A 12682-nucleotide genomic window follows, 5' to 3' on the forward strand; every position below is an offset into this window, starting at 1 on the left:
CTGCTTGCTTGCACTTGAAATTGTGCCTTTTAGGCATGTGGAGGCGGAATCTGGCCACCACGTCATGGCTGCGTTGGCGGCCTGGAATCCATACTAATTCCCCAGCCGCCCGGCGGCCGGGTGTCCACACTCAGTCCCCAGCCTCCAGGGGGTGGCCGGGTGTCCATACTCGGTCCCCAGCTGCCCCGAAGCCGGGTGTCCACACATGGTCCCTAGCCATCTGGGGGCAGCCGGGTGTCCATAAACGGTCCCCAGCCGCCCCTATTTCTCCTGTCAACTTCCCCTCACACACCTTTCATAGCCCGGCCTGCTTTAGGGCAGCATTGGACGAGCCCACCAGAGAACCAAACTCCTCTGGTGGGTCCTGGCTTCTGTTACAACTCTCCTGTTAGGTTTTTTTTAGTTTGCTGGTCACACGGCCATTTTTGTCTATTTAATCCGGCTCCGCCCTCCTGGCTTTGGTGGACTTCATTTGTATTTACTACTGTTGAGCTAGCTTGTTGCTCTATTGCCGTTCTCTGTTAGCTTTGCTAGGTCTTCTGACCTCTATGCTTTTTGTTGTGTGTTTGTCTTTGACTGCTACTATTTCTGCTAGGAGGTGTCCAACTTATCCCAGTCCCTAGATCTTGTAGGGATCCCTCCCCCACATCTATAGGTCTGCGTTCAGACTAGCCGAGGACTTTAGCGGGTCTGATCGCAGGATCAGGTTCCCCGTTACATCGTAGGGATCTAGTTTAGTTCTATTGTAGGGACAGATCTCCTCTCTTTCCTTAGCCTCTGTAACAGTTCATAACAGTAAGTCCAGCCATAAAAAAAAAAAAAAAAAAGGATTTTCTCTGGGGAAGGACCTCCAGTTTTCCATCATGATCTCGGTGCAAGATTTGGCTCAACGCTTGCAGGGACTCTCTCTGGAGGTGACCAAGCTCCAACAACACGTGAGTAGCTGTTCTGGAGCGCATTTTGTGGAACCAAAGGTAGGTCTGCCTGATTTATTTTTTGGCGAACAACAAGATTTTTTTTCTTTTAAAAATGCTTGTCTATTATATTTTCGTTTGAGACCCGGATCCTCTGGTGATGAATCACAGCGCATAGGGTTCATAATGTCACTTTTGCGCAAAGATCCTCAGGGATGGGCCTTCTCTCTCCAACCTAGTGACCCGTGCTTTAGTTCAGTGGATAGTTTTTTTTCTGCTTTGGGTTTGTTGTACGATGATCCTGATCGTGTCTCATCTGCTGAGTCTGAATTAAGACGTTTGAGGCAGGGATCAGGTAATGTGGAAAAATATTGTTCTCACTTCTGTCGGTGGTCTGCCCAGGTAGGGCGGAACGATTTAGCTTTGAAAAGCTTGTTTCTTGCAGGGCTAGGTGAAAGGGTTAAGGATTTACTGATTGCTTATCCCACACCTGGAAACTTGCAGGAGGCAATGCAATTAGCTATACGGGTGGACAGGAGACTGCGTGCAAGGGTTAATGAGAGCAAATCCTCTGCTATGTCAGCTTCGAGTCCTGAGAGGTTCTGTGCTGACAATGGAGAGCCGATGGAAATTGGGGCGATGGCACCCCGCTCTCAGGAAAAAGACCGCCGACTTTCTGAAGGCTTGTGTTTCTATTGCGGAAATTCTGGTCATTTTATTAAGAGCTGTGTGCTTCGAAAGAAGAAAGAAAAAAAAATGGTCAGTCATGCTCGTATTGCCTGTTTAAATTCTAAGGGAGTATTCCTATCTGCCACTACTGCTGCTCAGGATGAATTAATTGAATTTCGGGTATTTGTGGATTGTGGATCTACTCTGAATGTGATTGATGGGGGATTCTTGGAAAAACGTAGATTAGAACCTAAAACTTTGCCATCCCCTATTGCTGTGGTTTCTGTCGATGGCTCTCCCTTGAAGAGTGTTACTCACAAGGTCTGTGAATTTCCCCTCACTATTAATGGTATTCATCAAGAGAATTTGGATTTGGTGGTATTGGATAATTTGCCTTCTTCAGTAATATTGGGGTTACCCTGGTTAAAATTGCACAATCCTGTACTGGATTGGTCTACCAATGAAATTAAGTCCTGGAGCCCTAAGTGTTATGACAAGTGTTGTAACGGGCGCATTGCTGCTGTGGATAGAGGGGAATTGCCTGTACCTATTCAGGATTTTTGGAGAGTTTTTTCTGAGGAGGAGTCGCAGGTTTTGCCTCCCCATAGAGACTATGATTGTACCATTGAATTTGTCCCTGGAGCGACTCTTCCTAAGAGTCGTTTATTTAATCTTACTATTCCTGAAAGAAAGGCTTTGGAAGAATACATACAGACAAGCTTGGCCGCCGGTCACATTAGGCCTTCCAAGTCTCCTGTGGCTGTTGGATTTTTTTTTGTAAAAAAAAAAGATGGCGGTTTACGTCCTTGTCTGGACTTTCGTGAGATTAATAAAATTACTGTACGCAATCCTTACCCACTGCCATTGATTCCTGATTTATTTAACCAGTTAGTGGGGGCCAAGTGGTTCTCTAAAATTGATCTCCGGGGGGCATACAATTTGTTGCGCATGAGGGAGGGTGATGAATGGAAGACTGCTTTTAACACTCCTGTTGGTCATTTTGAGAATCTGGTTATGCCTTTTGGTCTCACCAATGCTCCAGCATTTTTTCAGAATCTTATTAATGATATCCTTAGACCTTTAATCGGCAAAAATGTGGTTGTGTATTTGGATGACATTTTGATTTATTCGCCGGATCTGGAGTCTCATTGGCGGATCGTACGTGAGGTATTACAGTTATTAATGGACAATTCACTTTTTTCTAAGCTGGAGAAATGTGAGTTCGCTGTACAGAGAATTAGTTTTTTGGGCTACATTATCTCCAGTGAAGGTTTTGAGATGGACCCGGTTAAAGTTCAAGCTGTGCAGGAATGGCCTAGGCCTATTGGTTTGAAATCGATACAGAGGTTTTTGGGTTTCGCCAATTATTACAGAAAATTCATAAAAAAAATTTCTATTATTGTCAAACCACTGACCGATCTCACCAGGAAAGGTGCTAATGCGGTTCAGTGGACTTCTGAGGCCATTGAAGCTTTTGTGTTTCTAAAGGAGAGGTTCACCTCTGCTCCCATCCTTATGCAGCCTTTGGTTGAGGTTGATGCTTCTTCGGTGGGGGTTGGTGCGGTGTTGTCTCAGGAAAACAAGGATGGAGTACATCCCTGTGCCTTTTTTTCAAAAAAATTTTCCGAGACTGAACTTAATTACGATATTGGTAATCGGGAATTGCTGGCGATTAAACTCGCATTTGAACACTGGCGTCATCTCTTGGAAGGTGCTGAATTTCCCATTCAGGTTTTCACTGATCATAAAAATCTGATCTATCTTGATGCTGCCAAGCGCTTGAATGCCTGTCAGGCTAGGTGGGCACTTTTTTTCTCGCGGTTTAATTTTTCCGTTACTTACATCCCGGGTACAAAGAATGTTAAAGCGGATGCTTTGTCTCGCAGCTTTTCTCCCATGGTCGGTGTTGAGGAGGAAGAGGAGACCATTTTACAAGAATGTGTTGTGATTGCTGCTTTGGACTCCGTTTTGGAGGATGAGATTCTTAAAGCACAGGAGAATGCCCCATCTAACACTCCCCATGGGAGGTTGTTTGTGCCTAGGACCTTTAGGAGAGATTTGTTTGTTGAGTGTCATGAGTAGAGATGAGCGTTGTTCTACTCGAACTGTTCGCCAATCTCAAATTCGAGCTGTTTTGGGCGGTGTTCGAGCCGTTCGGCGAACACGAACAATTTGAGAAAAATTCGGCTGTTCGAGGTTATGTTCGATAACTGTTCGTGCACCAAAATCATAACTGGATTTTTTCTCAGTAATGATGAAAATTAATGTTAATACGCAGTTTGAGTGTACAGCGGGGTGGGGGGAGGGGCAGGGGATGGATCTCTGCAGGAACAATGAAGATCTCCATTTTTTTTTCTCTTTCCCGCATTTACAGTGGGGAGGTGCAATCTGTCAGCCTATCAGCAGCGCACACACGGAGCGAAGTGCTTTTTTTCACACAAGCAAGGGCATGTGTCATTGGCAGTGTATGTCACATGTCCTTGCCCTATAAGACCAAGCCATTTTCCCCGTCGCCACCATTTTCTCACTGCTGCAGCTGCGTGTTAGACGGCACCGCTGTTGCTGTGTGCGCTATACCTTGTTAATTTCAAGCCAATTTTCGCACAAATATACAGATAGCTTGGGAGTAGGGAATAGTTGTGATTGCAGTCCTTTTAAGGACTAGGTTGCAGCATTTCCTACGACTTTTATCAGGCAGGTCTGTGCTCTTAAATAGATAGGTTGTGGGAGTAAAGACTAATTGTAATTGGAGTCCTTTTCAGGACTAGGTTACATGAGTTCCTATCAGTTTTTGCCAAGCAGGTCTGTGCCAGTGCTGTGCAAGTTTTTTTCACAGCATTTGGCTGAATCTAGCAAAGCTAATCCTTTTTGGCCTATTGCAGAGTGTGTTAGTCAGTGGAGTAGCCTATCTGTGTTGCAAGATATACCACCTGTGTATAGAATACCAATTTTTTTACTGCACCTAGTGAAGTAAAATCTTTTGGGCATAGCATCATTCTATTAATCCATCTATACTGACCTCCATCAGGTTGCAAACTGAATCTATTTTTATTCTGCATCTAGCTCTGAAAAAATATTGGGCATCTAGCTGTGTGTGGGTCTTGTTCTATTAATCCATCTATACTGACCTCCATCAGGATGCAAACTGAATATAATTTTTTTCTGCATCTAGCTCTGAAAAAATATTGGGCTTCTAGCTGTGTGTGGGTCTTGTTCTATTAATCCATCTATACTGACCTCCATCAGGTTGCAAACTGAATATAATTTTTTTCTGCATCTAGCTCTGAAAAAATATTGGGCTTCTAGCTGTGTATGGGTCTTGTTCTATTAATCCATCTATACTGACCTCCATCAGGTTGCAAACTGAATATAATTTTTTTCTGCATCTAGCTCTGAAAAAATATTTGGCCTTCTAGCAGTGTGTGGGACTTGTTCTATTAGTCCACATATACTGACCTCCATCAGGTTGCAAACTGAATATATTTTTTTCTGCATCTACCTCTGAAAATATATTGGGCTTCTAGCTGTGTGTGGGACTTGTTGTATAAGTCCATCTATACTGACCTCCATCAGGTTGCAAACTGAATATATTTTTTTCTGCATCTACCTCTGAAAAAATATTGGGCTTCTAGCTGTGTGTGGGTCTTGTTCTATTAATCCATCTATACTGACCTCCATCAGGTTGCAAACTGAATATAATTTTTTTCTGCATCTAGCTCTGAAAAAATATTTGGCCTTCTAGCAGTGTGTGGGACTTGTTCTATTAGTCCACCTATACTGACCTCCATCAGGTTGCAAACTGAATATATTTTTTTCTGCATCTACCTCTGAAAAAATATTGGGCTTCTAGCTGTGTGTGGGACTTGTTGTATTAGTCCATCTATACTGACCTCTATCAGGTTGCAAACTGAATATATTTTTTTCTGCATCTACCTCTGAAAAAATATTGGGCTTCTAGCTGTGTGTGGGTCTTGTTCTATTAATCCATCTATACTGACCTCCATCAGGTTGCAAACTGAATATAATTTTTTTCTGCATCTAGCTCTGAAAAAATATTTGGCCTTCTAGCAGTGTGTGGGACTTGTTCTATTAGTCCACCTATACTGACCTCCATCAGGTTGCAAACTGAATATATTTTTTTCTGCATCTACCTCTGAAAAAATATTGGGCTTCTAGCTGTGTGTGGGACTTGTTGTATTAGTCCATCTATACTGACCTCCATCAGGTTGCAAACTGAATATATTTTTTTCTGCATCTACCTCTGAAAAAATATTGGGCTTCTAGCTGTGTGTGGGTCTTGTTCTATTAATCCATCTATACTGACCTCCATCAGGTTGCAAACTGAATATAATTTTTTTTCTGCATCTAGCTCTGAAAAAATATTTGGCCTTCTAGCAGTGTGTGGGACTTGTTCTATTAGTCCACCTATACTGACCTCCATCAGGTTGCAAACTGAATATATTTTTTTCTGCATCTACCTCAGAAAAAATATTGGGCTTCTAGCTGTGTGTGGGACTTGTTGTATTAGTCCATCTATACTGACCTCCATCAGGTTGCAAACTGAATATATTTTTTTCTGCATCTACCTCTGAAAAAATATTGGGCATCTAGCTGTGTGTGGGACTTGTTCTATTAATCCATCTATACTGACCTCCATCAGGTTGCAAACTGAATATAATTTTTTTCTGCATCTAGCTCTGAAAAAATATTGGGCTTCTAGCTGTGTGTGGGTCTTGTTCTATTAATCCATCTATACTGACCTCCATCAGGTTGCAAACTGAATATAATTTTTTTTCTGCATCTAGCTCTGAAAAAATATTGGGCTTCTAGCTGTGTGTGGCACTTGTTGTATTAGTCCATCTATACTGACCTCCATCAGGTTGCAAACCGAATATATTTTTTTCTGCATCTACCTCTGAAAAAACATTGGGCTTCTAGCTGTGTGTGGGTCTTGTTCTATTAATCCATCTATACTGACCTCCATCAGGTTGCAAACTGAATATAATTTTTTTCTGCATCTAGCTCTGAAAAAATATTTGGCCTTCTAGCAGTGTGTGGGACTTGTTCTATTAGTCCACCTATACTGACCTCCATCAGGTTGCAAACTGAATATATTTTTTTCTGCATCTACCTCTGAAAAAATATTGGGCTTCTAGCTGTGTGTGGGTCTTGTTCTATTAATCCATCTATACTGACCTCCATCAGGTTGCAAACTGAATATAATTTTTTTCTGCATCTAGCTCTGAAAAAAATATTTGGCCTTCTAGCAGTGTGTGGGACTTCTTCTATTAGTCCACCTATACTGACCTCCATCAGGTTGCAAACTGAATATATTTTTTTCTGCATCTACCTCTGAAAAAATATTGGGCTTCTAGCTGTGTGTGGGTCTTGTTCTATTAATCCATCTATACTGACCTCCATCAGGTTGCAAACTGAATATAATTTTTTCTGCATCTAGCTCTGAAAAAATATTGGGCTTCTAGCTGTGTGTGGGTCTTGTTCTATTAATCCATCTATACTGACCTCCATCAGGTTGCAAACTGAATATAATTTTTTTCTGCATCTAGCTCTGAAAAAATATTGGGCTTCTAGCTGTGTGTGGGACTTGTTGTATTAGTCCATCTATACTGACCTCCATCAGGTTGCAAATTGAATATAATTTTTTTCTGCATCTAACCCAGCCAATAGTTTTGGCCTAATACCACAGTTTGGCCACTCAGCTCTGCTCGGTTACCATCCATTGTTTTTTTGTGCAAACAACTCCAGAGTTGTGAATTAGTTAACCACCAAAATGAGTGGAAAAAGGCCTGCTGCTGGTGGAAAGGGGAATAGGCGTGTTGGGAAGGGGAAAAAAGGTTGTGTCCGTGGGGTAGGTGTTAAAGCAACAGTAACATCTGCAGAAGAAAGACCATCTTCCAGCCAAACTAAAATGTCTACTTCTTTTAGCGGACAATGTGATAAGATCCCTTTCTTACGGCCACGCCAATCGCTACAAATTCCAGATGAGGCACAAAAACAGCAGGTGCTTCAACGGATATAAAGTGCTCCTTTAAGTGGGCTCTCCTCCACATCAACTTCAACATCACAAATACTCCAGTCCTCAAAGGTGTCACCCAAATCGCACTTGCTTCCTCACAGATCCCAAATCTCCAGCTGCCCGTCTGAGTATGAGGTAGAACAGATGGTTGAGTCTGCAGAACTGTTTACTCATACTCTAGCCTGGGAATCAGAGGTCGACTCCAGCGCTTCTGTGAATCCAGACGAGGAAATGATCTGCACTGATGCCCAGAATCTTTATGAGTCGGATCCAGGACCAGGCGCAGAAGGTTCTGACCATAATGTAGACCCTCATTCCCAAACTGTAACTCCTGTTGGTGGAGACAATGAGGAAGACGATGATAAGACTCAAATACCTGATTGGAGGGACAACTTTAGTTTTTTGTCCGGGCAGGAACAGGTTGGCTCTGAGGACGACGGGTGTGATAACACACAGGGTGATGATGATGAGGTTGGAGATCCCACTTACTGTCAACCCACAGTCAGCCAAGAGATGAGGTCAGCAGAGGAGGTGGAGGAAGATGCTAGTGACGACAAGGTCAGGTTGCGCCTTCCTGGACAGAGACGTAGTACTGGAAGCACGTCAACAACTGCATCCTCAAACACAACTCTGCCTCTCACCACAAGTCGTGGTGGCTCTTCAGGTCGCATGGGTGCTAAGCCTTGCATAGCCTGGGCATTTTTTCAGATCGATAAAGATGACCCAACTCGTGTTATCTGTAACATTTGTCAGCAAAAGCTAAGTAGAGGCCAAAAAATACATAGTTTGAGTACTTCATGCATGAACCGGCACATGGACATGAAGCATAAGTTGCAGTGGGAAGCTCAGTGTGCTACAATGCGGCCTAGCCGGCCGGGCCAACCACCGTCTGCCATATCTTGTGCATCCGCGGCCTCTTCATCCTCTGTGACTGGGGGGACAGCAGTCACACCTGTTTTGGGGCGCAGACCTGCCACCTCTTTACCCGCAACAGCCAGCGTGATTGGCAGGTCATCATTTTCTTTGGAGGTGGGAACACCAGCTGGTGTTGAGCGCTGTCCGACATCGATAGCACCACCTTTGGATCAAGGCAACCTAACATGTCCGCCTGCATCTTCCTCACAGACCGGCAGTTTGCCGGGGACACCCTTATCAACCCCGTCTAAGCACAATAGCCAGCCCTCGGTCCCTCAGATGTGGACAAGTAAAAGACCATTTCCTCCTAGCCATGAGAAAGCTAAGAGGTTGAATTTCACCATCTGCAAGCTCTTGGCTACAGAAATGCTGCCTTTCCGCCTGGTGGACACAGAGGATTTTCGAGACCTTATGTCCGTCGCAGTGCCCCAATACCAGATGCCCAGTCGGCACTACTTCTCAAAGAAAGGTGTGCCTGCGCTCCACCAGCATGTCGCACACAACATCACCGCTTCTTTGAGAAACTCTGTGTGTGACAGGGTGCATTTCACCACAGACACTTGGACGAGTAGGCATGGACAGGGGCGTTACATGTCGCTGACTGGGCACTGGGTAACTATGGTGACAGCAGGACAAGGGGCTGCTGTCCAAGTCTTGCCGTCCCCACGAGTTGTGCGTCAATCCTCTTTATGTCAAAGTTCCTCCACTGCTTCTGCCTCCTCAACCTCCTCTCGGTCTTCCACCTGCACCCAAAGCCTGTCTGGTCATGCCACAAGCTTTCTAACTGCGCAGAAGGGATCCTGCACACCTCCTTACTATGCTGGCAGTAGGGCTCAACGTCATCAGGCGGTTTTTACATTGAAATGTCTGGGAAATGTGAGTCACACAGCTGAGGAGTTGTGGTCAGCTCTGGAGAACCAATTTCATGATTGGTTGTCTCCACTGGACCTGAAACCAGGGAAGGCCGTGTGTGACAATGCTGCAAACCTGGGTGCGGCCCTTCGCTGGGGCAATGTCACACACGTGCCTTGTATGGCTCACGTGTTGAACCTGGTTGTCCAGCAATTTTTAGCGCACTATCCCAGACTAGATGGCCTTCTGCAGAGGGCACGGTCGCTGTGTGCTCACTTCCGCCGTTCGCATCCCGCAGCTCAGCGACTTACATCTCTACAGAAGTCGTTGGGCCTGCCACTTCACCGGATAAAATGCGATGTGCCTACCCGGTGGAATTCAACTCTGCACATGTTGCAGCGACTGTGGCAGCACCGACAAGCCCTGGTGCAATACGTTCTGACGTATAGCCTGGGCCAACGAGATTCAGAGGTGGGGCAAATCACGCTGGAGGAGTGGTCTCAGATCAGGGACCTATGCACCCTTCTGCACAGTTTTGAAATGGCGACGAAGATGTTTAGTGCTGACGATGCCATTATCAGCATGACTATTCCGGTGATTTACATGCTGGAGCACATGTTAAACAGAATTCGGAGTCAGGTGGTGGCACAAGAGGAGGTGGAGGAAGTAGAGGAGGAGGAGTTGTATGCGGAAGGGCTAACATCTGCAAGGTCCAGACGGTCGGCAGCACCAAGGCGGCAGGCATGTGGGGGTGGGGGAGATGGTTTTACCAGGGCGCATGGTAGCAGCCAAACTAGTGAGGAAGGTGCAGGAGCCCAGGAAGAAGTGGAGGACGAACTGATGGAAGACTCATCAGATGAGGGAGACCTTGATCACATTTCTGTTGTGCGAGGTTGGGGGGAGAGGACAGAGGAAGGAAGCATGATTGTTACCTCGCCACCAACACAACAGGGACTTGGTGCTCCTGGATGCGCAACACACATGAGTGCCTTCTTGCTGCACTACCTGCAACATGACCCTCGAATTGTGAGAATTAGAAATAATCCTGACTACTGGGTTGCCACACTGTTAGATCCCCGGTACAAAAGTAAATTTGCAGAAATTATTCCTGCCATAGAAAGGGATGCACGCATGCAGGAGTATCAGCAGAGACTGTTGCAGAATCTTACATGTGCTTTTCCACAAAATACCAGTGGTGCACGTAGTGAATCTCACAGTTCCAACTTGCCAACCGTGGGACCGTCAAGTGTTCAGCACTCAAACCGTAACAGAACCACAGTATCTGCTGGTAACATCAATTTTGCGGAATCATTTCACCACTTTTTTAGCCCATCCTTTGCAAGGCCACAGGAGACAAGAAGTCTGACACATAGTCAACCCCTAGAGACGATGGTACAGGAGTATCTCCAAGTAAACATTGAAGCCACGACTGTGTCACTGGACCCTTGCTCTTTTTGGGCTTCCAATCTGGATAAATGGCCGGAGCTAGCCACTTACGCCTTGGAGATCTTGTCATGCCCCGCAGCCAGCGTACTGTCTGAACGTGTGTTCAGCGCTGCTGGTGGTGTGCTGACAGATAAGCGCACGCGGCTCTCCACTGATAATGTAGACAGACTCACGTTCATAAAGATGAACAAATCATGGATCCGAAACGACTTTTCTACCCCTGTGTCATCCTGGGGAGAGTAAAAGCTTGATGATTGGTTAAAATCACCCTACCAACCGTTTTAAGCTTTCAAATTACTAATCATGTTTATCTGTATCTTGACTGGAAAATAATTTGGGCTTTGTAGCAGTGTGCAGCACTGATCCTATTAGGCCATCTATACTAAAGCTTCACCAGATTTAAAATTTAAAATAATTTTTAGCTGCATCTAGCCCGGAAAATAATTTTGGGGCTCCGAGATGCGCAAGACACATAAGTGCCTTCTTGCTGCACTACCTGCAGCATGACCCTCATATTGTCAGAATTCGAAGTAACCATGACTACTGGGTTGCCACACTCTTAGATCCCCCAAACTTTTCGATCAACCTTTTCATTTTAATAAAGACCAAAAAAATGGTCATTTTTGAAATTATAAGCATTAGCAGGTTGTTAGAAACTGAAATCAAACAGTTTTCAACTCAAAACTTTATTCTAGGTGATGTTACATTTTCACATAGGACCCCTTGTTCGAAAGGAGCTTCTGAACTCTCTCGTCCATTGAATTTGTCAGGTTTTGGATGGTTTCTGCTTCAATTGTTTTGCATGAGGACAGAATACCCTCCCAGAGCTGTTGCTTAGATGTGAACTGCCTCCCGCCATCATAGACACTCCTTTTAATGATGCTCCAAAGGTTCTGAATGGGGTAGAGGTCAGGGGAGCATGGGGGTCACACCATAAGTTTGTCGCCCTTTTATGCCCATATCAGCCAGAGATGCAGATGTTTTATGTGCAGCATGAGATGGTGCATTATCATGCAGAAAAATGATCTTGCTGTGAAATACACGGTTCTTCTTCTTGAACCATGGCAGGAAGTGCTGTTTGACAAAATCCACATACATTATGAAGTTCATCTTTAGAGCCTTCAGGGATCCTAAAGGGGCCGACAATCTCTCTCCCCATGATTCCAGCCCAAAACATTACTCCACCTCCTCCTTGTTGGCGCTGTAGCCGTGTTTGCGTGGGGTGTCCATCAACCAGCCATCCTCCACTCCATCCATCTGGACCATCGAGCGCTGCACGGCACTCATCCGTGAACAAAACTGTTTTGAAATCAGTCTTCATGTAATGTTTGGCCCACTGGAGCCATTTCTGTTTGTGTGAAGTGGATAGAGGAGGTCGACAGGATGGCGTATGCACAGCTGCAAACCTCTGAAGGACCCTGCATCTTGTTGTTCGGGGGACATTGGAGGCACAAGCAGCTTCAAAAACTTGTCTGCTGCTATGACAAGGCTTTTGGCCGCTGCTCTTTCAACCTGACGTAATTGCCTGTAGGAAAGAGTCCTCAATTTGCCCTTATCAGCACGCACACGTGTGTACTGTGAATCAGCTACATACTTCTTGATTGCCAAGACACTTCATCCTGATCATCGCACAATGTTGATTGTAGTCATGCCTTGACCTAAACACTCCACAATTTGTTGCTTCTCAGCAGCCGACACATCCTTTTTCTTTCCCATTTTGGCAGAAAATGTAGGCTGCTTAATAATGTGAGAGAGCCTTCTTAAGTAGTCTTGCCTTTCATTGGACACACCTGCCAAACTAATTAGCACAGGTGTCTGCAATTGCTTACAGTGATATAAAGAGCCCTGA

Source organism: Phyllobates terribilis, unplaced genomic scaffold (assembly GCF_046119375.1).
Source record: "Phyllobates terribilis strain yellow unplaced genomic scaffold, ASM4611937v1 Scaffold_33__1_contigs__length_13283291, whole genome shotgun sequence".
Lineage (NCBI taxonomy): Eukaryota > Metazoa > Chordata > Amphibia > Anura > Dendrobatidae > Phyllobates > Phyllobates terribilis.